The 12,285-nt window shown below is 46.7% G+C and overlaps 1 protein-coding gene across 5 annotated transcripts in view; it reads left to right on the top strand.

Moving 5' to 3' along the window:
* Nucleotides 1–12,285, top strand: part of LOC119966096 (RNA-binding motif, single-stranded-interacting protein 3) — a 1,648,548-nt gene that overhangs the window by 58,531 nt on the left and 1,577,732 nt on the right. The window lies entirely within an intron of this gene.

The raw sequence follows: 12,285 nt of genomic DNA, 5'->3' as shown, positions 1-12,285 counted from the left end.
CTGAGCAAAGGGCTCCAGGCATTGACACCTATGTTGCATCTCTTGTGGTAAGCATTCAGGGTGTCTTTGAAGCACATTCTTTGTCCCCATCTTGGTCAGAAGCTTTCCTTGAGCTGGGCAAAGAAGGTGATTACAGAGCTAGGGAGGGACAAGGTCATTAAATGATATGAGAGATTGGATGAGAATTTTGAAATTGTGGCCTTGCTTGACTGGGAGCCATTAGAGGTCAATGAGCACAGGAGAGATGGGTGAATTGGACTTGATGTGAGTTAGGTTACAGGCAACAGGGGTTGGGTGACTTCAGGTTTGCAGGGTATAGAACATGGAAGTTTGACCAAAAGTAACTTGGAATAATCCAGTCTACTGGTAACAAAGGGATGGATGAACCGAAGCAGTGTTAAAACTAGGCAATGCTAGTGACTTGGAAGGAAATAGGCCATCTTAGTGCTGCTGTGGGTCAAATATAACACAACAGGGTATAAGCAGCCATGTTCAGCCTCAGCCAAAGAGGGCAATGGACTTGGTGGCAAGGAAGCAGAGTTTGGGACGGCTTCTGTCTTTCCAATGTTCAATTTGAGGAAATTGGTACTCATCCAGTACTGGAAGCCGGACTGTAGTCAAAGAGTTTAGAGACATAGGAGAGGGTCAAGAGAGGTGGAGGAGAATTAGAGCCACATATATATCATCACCGTACATGTGAAAATCTTTAAAAGTATATGTTTATTAAACATTTTCCATATTGAACAAAACAATCTGAAACAATCAAACAGAATACACAAAATAGAAGACAGAAACAAAAAAAGCAAAAGCACACTGAACACCTAATTAATTTCAACACAAAAACTAAACAGCTAAATAGTTAAACCCCTGACAGCTGATGGTGACTAACTCCTTAAAAAAGGTAGATCCCTCCATCGACCCCCTGATGGTGTATTTGACCCTCTCCAAATGTAGAAACCACATAAGGTCACCCAATCAGGCCGAGGCACTAGGCGGAGTAGGAGACCTCCACCCAAGCAGCATTTGTCTCCGAGCTATCAACGAGGCAAAGGCAAGTACATCTGCCTTCATCCCCAGACTGAAGCACCGGCAAATCCGTCACCCCAAGTATGGCCACCAGCAGACATGGCTCCAAATCTACATGGAGTATCTCTGACTTGGTGTTAAAAGAAAGAGGCCCAGAAGCTTATTAAGTTCGGACAGGGCCAAAACATATGTGGATGGTTAGTCGGCCCCCGAGAGCGGCGCCCACACTTATTCTCAACCCCAGAGAAAAATCTGCTCATTCTAGCCCTGGTCAGGTGCATCCTGTGCAAAACTTTGAATTGAATCAAACTCAGTCAAGCACATGGAGATGTGGAGTTGACCCTGTGAAGGGCCTCACTCCACAGCTCACCATTCAGAATGGGACCCAAGTTGCCTTCTCATTTCATCCTCACCTCACTCAACGGAGCAGATTCTGTTGAAAGGTTACGGCCATTTTTGTGCACAATAGTCCTCCCGTCGGGCCTAGCCAAAGACAAAACCTTCTTCAACAGGGAGGAGGGTGGCAGCAAAGGAAAGGAGGGGAAGGCCTTGCGCGAAAAATCGCAACTTGAAAATATCTGAAAAGACTGGAACCAGGCGGTTGGAATTTATCAGCCAACTCCTTAAAACTAGCAAACCAAGAATAATGGCTGGGATCAATTAGCTTTATTACCAATCACTATTTGTTGATGTACCATTGTCAGTGTACTCTGTTGATTATTCTTTTGTCTACTGTGTATGTACTGTGTACGTTCCTTTGGCCGCAGAAAAATGCTTTTCATTGTCGTTCGGTACATGTGACAATAAATATCAATCAATCGATCAATCAATCAACCTCCCCTCCATGAGCAAGTACCCAAACATCTCCAGACTCTTCCCCTCCTAAAACTTAAAAATTGAGTCCAAATCAGCTGGCAGGAAAAGGTGGTTATTGCAAATGGTAGCTAACAAAGAAAGGGAAAGGAGCTTGAAATGTTGCCTAACCTGCTTCCAAATTCTCAGTGTGGAGACCACCACTGGATTTGAGGAAAATCTCAGTAGGGAAAAAGGTAACGGTGCAGTAAATATTACATGAAGACCAGAAGTAGTGCAGGAGCTCACTTCAGTTTATCGCCATGTGGAACCAGGATGGCTAAACCACAACAATATCATTTGAACATTGGCTGCCCAATTGTAAAACAATAAATTGGGTAGAGTCAGGCCCGCAGATTGTCTGTCTCTTTGGAGCAAAACCCCACAAATTCTGGGAGTCTTACCCGCCCAAATAGAAGGGGACATTAATCTGCTGATCTTAATAAAAAATACTTGAGGGAAAAATCAGGAGACACTGAAAGAGAAAAAAAAAAATCTCTGAAGCATGTCCATTTTACTAGTCTGAATCCTACCTGCCAAGGATAGGGGGAAGTTATCCCACCTCTGCAAGTCTGTTTTAATAATGCCAACCAGAGTAGTGTAATTTACTTTGTGAAGTGAGGCCCAGAAAAGGAGCCAAAAATACTGAGCAGCTTAATTATCTCATCCATAGAGGATACAGGGTCCGTAATGTGGAGAAGTAGGTAGTCTACATAAAGGGACACCCTATTCTCCACCCCTCCATGATTTAGCCCCCTCCACTTAACAGAGGACCTCAACGCCTCAACATCAAACCATGTATTTTAGAATTTCATCACGGAAGACTCCAACTCACTGCTCCTCTCGTACATATGAAAATTGATTCCAAGATTTTCGATGGTGTCACCAAGGGGCAACATGTAGTTGAGAAAAAAAGATGAGGCCAAAGATAGGTCCTTGGATAACGGAATGGTATGTGTGGGTAAGGTGCGTGGATTTCTTAAAAGTTTGCTTTGGATAATTTTAAGCACGGTGCTAAGTTTTATGAATTTCAGACCCTTTGATTCCTTCCACCTAAATGTTAAAAATATAAAATATATTTATAATTTTAGTTGTGTAAGGTTCAACTTGGCTTTGCTCTTGGTCGATGTAATAGCTACATAAATGTGCTCCACTATCCCATCTCAGACCCTAAAATTCTGTGGTCTGTTTCCTGGCAAAAAGGCCAGAATGCACCAGCCAACTGCCTGCAGAAGGTTTTGGGGCTACTGAGTGGATGTTTGGCACACAGAATGGGCACACAGAATGGGGACACAGGGCAGCACCAGAAGAAGAAATCTTGGGCGCGATTCTCCACTCCAACACCGGGTGGGAGAATCGCGGGAGGGCCGCTCTGGCACCCCCCACGATTCTCTCACCCCCCCCCCCCCCCCAAATGGCGTGTCGCGTTTTGCGACACGCCGCTCAGAGAATCGCGGGCCGCCGTTTTTCACGGCGACCGGCGATTCTCCGACCCGGATGGGCCGAGTGGCCTGCCGTTCCCGACCGGTTCACGCCAGCGGCAACCATACCTGGTCGCTGCCGGCGTCAACATGGTGCCAAAAGCTGGTTTGTGGCTTGTGGGGGGTGGAGAGGGGAGTGAGCACCACGACTGTGCTCGGGAGGGGACTGGCCCGCGATCGGTGCCCACCGATCGTCGGACCGGCGCCCACCGATCGTCGGACCGGCGTCTCAAAGAGACACACTCTTTCCCCTCCGCCGCCCCGCAAGATCAAGCCACCACATCTTGCGGGGCAGCGGAGGGGAAGACGGCAACCGCGCATGCGACAAGGCCCTGCGGCCAAGATTTACGGCACGGCCCTCCTAGCCCCCCCGGGGGGGGGAAGAATAGGGGGCGAGGAGCGGCCTCTGACGCCGTTGTGAACCTCTCCGGGTTTCACGACGGCGTCGGGCCTTGCGGAGAATACCGCCCCCTGTATAATTCTGAAACGTTGGGGAGGGGCGGGGGGGGGGGGGGGAGCGGTTGTTACCTGTCCATCAGGGTTTCCAACCCTCTCAGAATGACCAGGTATATTTCAGGAATACATCCAACCAGAGTTTTAAACGCTGATACCTGTAGAAACAATCATGCCTCCCAGAGGTCTACTTTGTCAAAGAGATAATTTAAAATATTTCAAATAAAATTTAAGACTTCTTTGTGGTTGCAGGCTTCAACCCTGGTCTGGGTCCCAAACAGGCTTCACTTCTGCTGGGGGCTAGGGAGGTATGCTATAGGATTTAGACATATTCCCACCAATGCTAAGTAACAACGTGGGTTGGATTGCAGTATTCTGGAATTCTTTAACCATAATACTTGCCTACTTTTTGTCAGTAACCTTGTGGGGATAAGGAGAAGCTGCGTCCCTATAAGGCCATCTTGGAATCTCTGACCTAATGGTGGGAGCCGAGGGGAGTTTGTCGCCATTCTCCTGGCCTCTCACCAGATCTGTAGGAACAGCTGTATATTTTTGGGGGACTTAGTGAAGATGCCTGTCACCAATAATTATTGAAGCAATCGTAAAATTTAGAAAAGTAGGTCTCTTCCCATAATTGATAATGTTGTACAATACTATTGATCCCTTTGTGGTGAAATAATTGATCCTGGGACACATTATTCAGCCCCTGGCATATGGTACACTAATTAATCTATTTTGGGATATAATTTCAATTTCATCACACTTTCTGTTTCCTCTCTTGTGCTCTTAACAAAGAGGCTCTCTATATTTTAATGTAAAACATTCAGGATTAAAATAGGAAAATAAACTAACTTCTCTTCATTTTTAAACATGTATATAGGCTTTATAGCATTTTTGTTAAAATTACTGTTGTCTGAATATTCAGAGACAAAATTTTACTTCTCGACGGTTGACTGTGAATACACATGTACATTCTGTCAAGATATCATGATAGATGGAGCTGACTTGCATAGATATACGTGGTGCTGTAGGAAATTTCAGACAGTGCACAATTCCATGGTTACTGTCCACCCTCAGGTAGCATGGCCAAGTGGTCATTATTCATGCAAGCATTGACAGTGAGTGTTGGCAGGCTGTGAAGCACATCACAGCTAAGCCCTATTCGGTTCTCATACGAAATCTGGGAGCATGTGTTCCAGAAAGCCTTCTGAGGTAGCAAGCAGCAACGTGAACCCAGGATAATTCTTCACCTCCTTAGCCTAAAGATGCTAAGACACATTGTAATGAATCTACTGCCTTGCATGCTGAGATAAAATAACTCAGATCAAATTAAGGGTTTAATCTGGCACATTCCCGATGTGAGTGGCGTTAATTAATCACTGGGTAAATTTTCTGGGGACTCAAGGAGGCACAGGGTGTTTTGATCTCCAGTCGGAGAATCGGAGCAAGATTTAGTGGGCAGCATGGTCACTTTTTTATCCTTGACTTTTCATATGTTATACTCCATAGAGTGACTTTCTGAATTAACCCAACATGCACACCATAGTTTCATCCTTTGCTTGCTTTTTAATCATGGCAAATTGATAACAAAGTAAAATGCAAAAAATATACATTTTTATGGAGAAGGTGGACATTTTTAAATATTACTCCTGAGATATCTTTGCAGAAAATTAGAAGTTCTGATCAGGCAGCAGTGTGTGTAGAGGGGTGGGCGAGGGCAGGGACTCCGGCATGATATGCAATGGGGAGGATGCAATTTGGTAGAGAACTGGAACCCATTGGGTTGCTGGCCAACATAAGTACCCCTATAAATTACACACATAAGGAATGGATTCTTCCGGGCTCTTTCATGTTACCTCCACAGGCAACGTCTAGGGCATGTGATAGGTGAGTTTGGACTGCCCTGGGAATTCTGCTAAGATCATCCTTGATTGGCCCAGAGGATCTGAGGAAAACAGATGTGGATTTCTTGATGCCGATCCTTTTGGTCCCTTCTGGGTCTCTCGATGACACAAAATAATTAAAGGGCCAAAGCTAATTGATCCCATACTATCATTCTTTTCTGAGCCTTGATAATGACTGTCGGGAGAGCTATAAAGGACAGAGCAGTTGAACCCTAATCTGAGATCTATGCTCTGATACTACAGTGAGGTTTAGTGGATTGTCAATCAGAAGCAACAGCCCTGGCCATTTCCAGTCTAAAAAGAAGAAAGTGGCCACTGGGTGGCTAAAGAGGCCAACCACAGCTTACCTAATCAGCATTGTGGAATCTTTACCAGGAATTCATAATAAGACACTTGTGTTTATGTTGGCATTGTTTTGCCATAATCGAGCAAGTCAAAAATGTGAAAAACAAATGGGTGAAAGTTCAACTCCTTGGCTTCCATTCCAATTCTCTTCCCACACCTAGTGGTGCACTAAGGCAGACATTTGTCTGTTCCATAGCTAATAATCCCTGGAACACATCACAGTCTGTAGCTAGGGGCTTATAGTGTTGTGTGAGAGTACCTTTAAGAAATGGGTGTTTTTTATAGACTAACTAGTGGGTGTGCCTTTAAGAAATGGATGTTTATTACTGCAGTGATGTCAGAGTGTGGGTGGAGCTGGGCTGTCTGTCAGCTTTGAGTTTCACTTTGAGAAAAGCTTGAGTGTGTCTGTGTTTTTTTGGTTTCGTTTCAGTGTTGGAGCTATAGTCAGTCACATAATGTGTAATGTTGTTCTCTCTGCCATATAAAGACTATCTCTTGATCATTTGGTGAATTCAGAGTTATAACTGTTCTCAGTAGTGAATTTAAACCTGATGTGCTTCTGTTAAAAGTTTTTTTAAAAGTCTTATGGATGTTAAAAAGAAAGTAAGGATTACTTAGTGTTGTATTCTTTGGGGGGTTGTATTTGAATAGATGGTTGCTAAGATGTTCACTGTATGTTTTAAAAAGGTTAACTTGAGTTCATAGAATAAACATTGTTTTGCTTTAAAAATACTTTTACATTTCTGCTGTATCACACCTATAGAGTGGGCCATGTACTCCCCATACCACAATCTATTAAAAGTTGTGGGTCAGGTGAACTTCATGATACACTTTGGGGTTCTCTAAAACCCTGGCCCATAACAATAGCTTGAGAGCCACCACTCCAAATCAAGTGTAGCTGACCAGTATTCTCTCCCGCTCTTACCGCCAGCCATTGGAGTATTTGGAAGGATTTGCATGTTGACGCACTCAACCTGTTTGACCACATTCTGAATGCACCTTCCTTGGCTATCTACGTCCGGAGGGAGTGGACTTGAACCTAGACCTTCAGGCTCTGAGGTAGGGACACGACCACTGCGCCACAAGACTCAACACCTTTGCTTACCCTATCATCTCTGTGAATTCCATAGGGCACTGTTGATGCTTTCCATGTCTATTATAGAATACTTTGACAATACTACCAATCTTCACTGGCAGTATGCAGCCATGTAAAATGTCCTAAAGTGTGGTGTAATGTTTTCACTCTGGGATTTTTCAAAGTCAAGAAAGTTAAAGGAACCCAGTTGCCTTTACTTTTTAAACTGTTTATTAGTCTGTCCTAGAATTCTGATGAATATAGGAATTTCAGTTATATTATATGCAGTTAGTGCAGTAAGAGTTAAACGCCTGGGTTATTTTGTGTATGACAGCTGCAGTCATGTTTTTAAAACGCCTGGTTTGAAAGACAGGCTTTGTGGCTACAAAAGGTATAATTAAAGCATCGTAAAAGTTGGGCTCATGGAATCTTATTTCTATAAAGAAGGTTCACTGTGGAGTAGATAATTAGAGCCATTGGGCGTGATTCAGCCAACAGAAGTTTTTTTTTATAAATTTAGAGTACCCAATTATTTTTTCCAATTAAGGGGCAATTTAGCTTGGCCAATCCACCTATCCTGCAAATCGTTTTTTTTGGGTTGTGGGGGTGAAACCCACGCAGACACGGGGAGAATGTACTAACTCCACATGGACAGTGACCCAGAGCCGGGATTCGAACCCGGGTCCTCAGCGCCGTAGGCAGCAATGCTAACCACTGTGCCACCGTGCTGCCCCTGAAGTTAAAGTCAGCTGTCGGGCGGGTTTAGTGGGGTGTTTCTTGGAGGCTGCAGAGCAGAGAAACATCCCACTATCCAAGGGCACATTGCCATTTTATTTGGCCTTGGGGAGATTCTCTCTGCTGAAACCACACTGAGAGTGATTTCCTACTGGCTGAAGCATGTTAGCAGGAAAGACTGCTCGCAAACCGGGTGCCATATTGTTCAGCAGCCCTGATCTCCCAACCCCCACACTTTGAGACCACCCCCCACTTTATTGACTATCCTTGCCCCCACAACCTTGGGGACACTCCCAGGAGATCGCCTCACTCCCCTTCCAAGTGGCAAGGCCTCCTCCCTGGTCCAACCCCTGGCACTGCTAAACCAGTGCCTGGGCCACGTGGCACTACCATCCTGATATCTGGGCAGTGACCTTTGCACCCTGACAGTGCCGTCGAGGCACCCTGGCAGAGAGTCCCCGGCAGAGTGTCAATGTGGCACATTGCCAGGGTACCCGGGTGGCACCTCCAGGGTACCAGGCCGGCAGTGCTAAGGTGGCTAGGTACCAGGGTGTCAACCTGCCTTGTCCCCGACCACCTGGGGTCTCCACTGGCCTGGGAGACCCCCTAAGATGCCGTTATGCCTGGTCTATGTTTGTGTGGACCAGTACTAAAGGCGCCCTGATGAGGTCTTGCAGCCCCAGCGAGGGCGAGATCCTGATCGCACCAAGTGGAGCGAGTCAAGTGACTCGCGATCGACCCGGCACGTTGCCCGACTTGGGGCTTGTGCGTGATTTACCAAACCGTGCTGAATTGTGTCCATTTTGTTTACCTTTATAAGATGATGTAGTTAAAGGGAGGATCCAGGGACTGAAGCAGTCAGGTGTTAAGTTTCAGTTCAATTTAGATTGGGAATGTGAACAGACATGCAGCTTTTTGTCAAATTCTGGGAAGTTAAACGCGAGTTTGACACAGGCACGAATCTGCAGGCTGGTTCGTGAAGTATCTCTCTCTCTCAAAGTGGTTTTTCCGAGACACCTCTTTACAAGAAGTATTCCTGGGTCGGCTAACTATTTAAGAATGGATTTTCACCTGAGATGGGTTTTGCTTGAGTGGAGATAAAAGATAGTAGTAAGGATGTAGTGATTCATTGTCATTGTCAAGTGTTGTTTACAGGACAATTATAAGCCATTCTCTTGTGTGATGTTAAAGTTATTTTAATCCTGTGTTAGTAATGAGGTTTGTTTTAACAACCCATATTCCTATTTGTGCGTGGAATAACTCCTGTAGCGAAGTATCCTTTCCTCAAAGTTTTACAAATTAAATAAACTATTGCGGTTTCTCTCCAGTATCCTAGCACTATTTTGGTCTGGGCCGGGAGCCTAATAGAATCACTGACCTCAACTTTCTGAGCAGATCTGGACTTGGAGGAAATTTGGGTCGAATACTGTTCAATAACCTTGAAAACATTGACTCAGTGTTTTACACACTGGGGCCAGCCTGATTACCATTTTGTGAATGAGCTGGTGCAGAATGTACCTGTGAATGGATAATGTTATTTTTGGATGGACATTTGGCAATCCTGAGGAATTTAAAGAGGAAACAGTTCCTCGTATTGTTCTTAGAAATAACAGGTATCAAACTGCATGGAGGAAATCTGGAGAGGGAGGATTGTAGGAGATTCCACAGTTACACTGGGCACAAATGATCCACATGGACCTAGGTGCTGTTTGAACAAAGAAAAGGGGCGGGTTTCTTCGTCCCGCCGCACCAGATTTCAGGTGCGGCACGCCGTGTGATTCTCCATTTTGTCGGCCTGTCAATGTGGTTTCCCATTGTGGGGCAACCTCACGCCGTCGGGAAACCCCCGGACCCCCGGCAAAAAAACGGAGAATCCCGACGACGGAGAATCCAGCCCAAGGTACTTCGAAAAAGAGGAAATTATTTGATGAGCATTTTCTGCAAGAGGTGTTGGTAGGTGGAATAGAGAATGGGCTGGATTCTCCATCGGCGGGATCCTCCGCTTCGCCGGCAGTGCACTCACCCCTGCGGATTTCCTGACGGCGTGGGGATGGCCACAATGGGAAACCCCATTGGCCGCCTGCCCGGACGGAGGATCCCGTTGCTGGGAGGGGGGTCGCGCCGCACCAGAAAACGGGTCTGGCAGGACGGAGATTCCCACCCCACATTTCTCTACGAAGACTGGCTAAATTCTGTTGCAGCAGGTTAAGCAGATAATAGGTTCTCATTTTGTAGTAAGCACCAATGAGGCCAAGAAGAGGGTCATTGTCTGACCCACGATTCTTTGCAGTTGGATGCTGTGCAACAAAAGTGACTTGAGTAGATTTATCTACTGTATTTTTTACTATTGTTTATCAGTCACACATGGGGTTAAGGCCATTTTCTCTTTTCAGATGTTGTCTATCTCTCCTTTAAAGCTGCTTCCATCAATCCCATCCTCAAAAATTGAATCCTTGAGTCCATCTTCCTTACCATCCAATCTCGAACTTCCATTTCTTCTCCAAAGGACTTCAGTAAGTTGTCACTTCCCAAAACAATTTCCATTTTTTCTGAAAGTTTGAATCTCTCCAATCAGATTTCCCCCTCAGCCATGGCACTGAAATGTCTCTTATCAAAGTCACATATCATATCCTAAAGGGAAACTTTACCCCCTTGTGCTTCTTGACCTGTCCGTAGTCTTCCGCGCGGGACAGCAGCCTCCCCCAATGGCTATCCACTACACTTACACAGAGCAGGATTCTCTTTTTGGGAGACCATGGGCGGGATTCTCTAATCCCCGGCAGAATGTCCACGCCGTTGTAAACGGGCCGATCCGCTGACCGGGGCCAGCACGGCACTGGAGCAGTTCACGCTGATCCAGCCGCTGATCCCGGCTCGGACTGGCGCCAGCGCCAACGCGCGCATGCACAGTGGCTTCCTTCAACGCGCTGGCCCCGACGCAACATGGCGCAGGACTACAGGGGCCGGCGCGTAGGAAAGGAGGCCCCCAGCCAGAGTGGCCAGCCCTCCGCCGGTGGGACGCGGCATTTTCATGACGGCTGCTCGGCCCATCCCGGGTCGTGAATCAGCGGGGGTTCTCCGTAGTGCCCCCAACCAGTGCCACGCCAACCACACCGGTGCTAATGCCGCTGATTCTCCGCTGTGCGGAGAATCGCATGCCGGCATCGGGGCGGTGTGGAGCGATTCAAGCCGGTTGCGGGAATTCTCTGGCCCGGCCCCGGGCTGAGAGAATGCCACCCCATGTTCTCCTGTTGGAGATGAACTGCCCCAATTTTATGATAATAATAATAATAATCTTTATTAGTGTCACAAGTAGGCTTAGATTAATACTGCAATGAAGTTACTGTGAAAATTCCCTTGGAGTTGTAAAGCAGGATGCAATTCCATATTCCTCGCCATGCAAATCTATGCATGGCATGGAATATGAGGGATTCCCAGGGAACCCCACGATCAGGCCACCATCTTGAGTGGGTGGCTTGATAGCGATGCTCCACGGTCAGCCACCCCCCACCCACCCCACCTCCCCCCCACAATGCAAGTCGGCCCCGAACCCCTCCTCCCCACTACACATTTTTCCTTGGTGCCTCCCCCCCCATCCCAAGTATTGGGGTAAACCGCCCCGCCCTCACTCCAGGGACCCTCTAATAGGGAGACTCCCACAAGGACCCATATGATAGGGAAATTCCCCGAGGGACCCCTGTGACAGGGACACCCCCCAAAAAGGATCTCCTGATTAAAGGGACCCCCACAGAGACCCCTGTAAGAGGGAGTCCTCCCCAGGGACCCCTGTCATAGGGAGACCCCCCAACAGGGTTCCTATAATAGAGAGACCCCCTAAAGGGACCCCTGTGATAGGGAAACTCCCCACAGGGATTCCTGTAATAAAGGGACCCCCCACAGATCCCCCCACCCCACACAGAAAAGAGACTTCTGTCTGGACCTCTGTGAGAAGGTTTACAGCTGCAACGCCTACCTTGAAGCTCCACTTGTCCATTCCTCGCGGGCGAGCCGCTGTGACCTGCTTCTGGTTCTCATAGATCCATTAGCTGCAAACTGTTCATAGTTTTCTAGTAGTAGTCTGTGATTGACAGCTTCTACAAACAATCTACAGCTTTGATTCATTCAATGCCCTTCACTGTTCAGTGGCCGAAATGGCGAAATCCCAATGTTTGTAAATATTAACCACATCAAAGAGAGCTAAGTACAGTGTAATCACACGCTTCAGTGATTGGAATGCACTTAGTGCTTGGAATGCACTTATCTCTCTCATCCAACAATCTGCAACCCCTACTTAACTAACCCCAATCCCTACTTAACTAAACCTAAACCCCATTCCCCCATCACCCCTGTGCTTGCTGACCTACATTGGGCTCCTGGTCAAGCAACATCTTGATTTTAAAATTGCCATCCTTGT

This window comes from Scyliorhinus canicula, chromosome 5 (assembly GCF_902713615.1).
Source record: "Scyliorhinus canicula chromosome 5, sScyCan1.1, whole genome shotgun sequence".
NCBI lineage: Eukaryota > Metazoa > Chordata > Chondrichthyes > Carcharhiniformes > Scyliorhinidae > Scyliorhinus > Scyliorhinus canicula.
The sequence above is the reverse complement of the archived record's forward strand: the minus strand, read 5'-3'. Positions and strand labels throughout refer to the sequence as shown.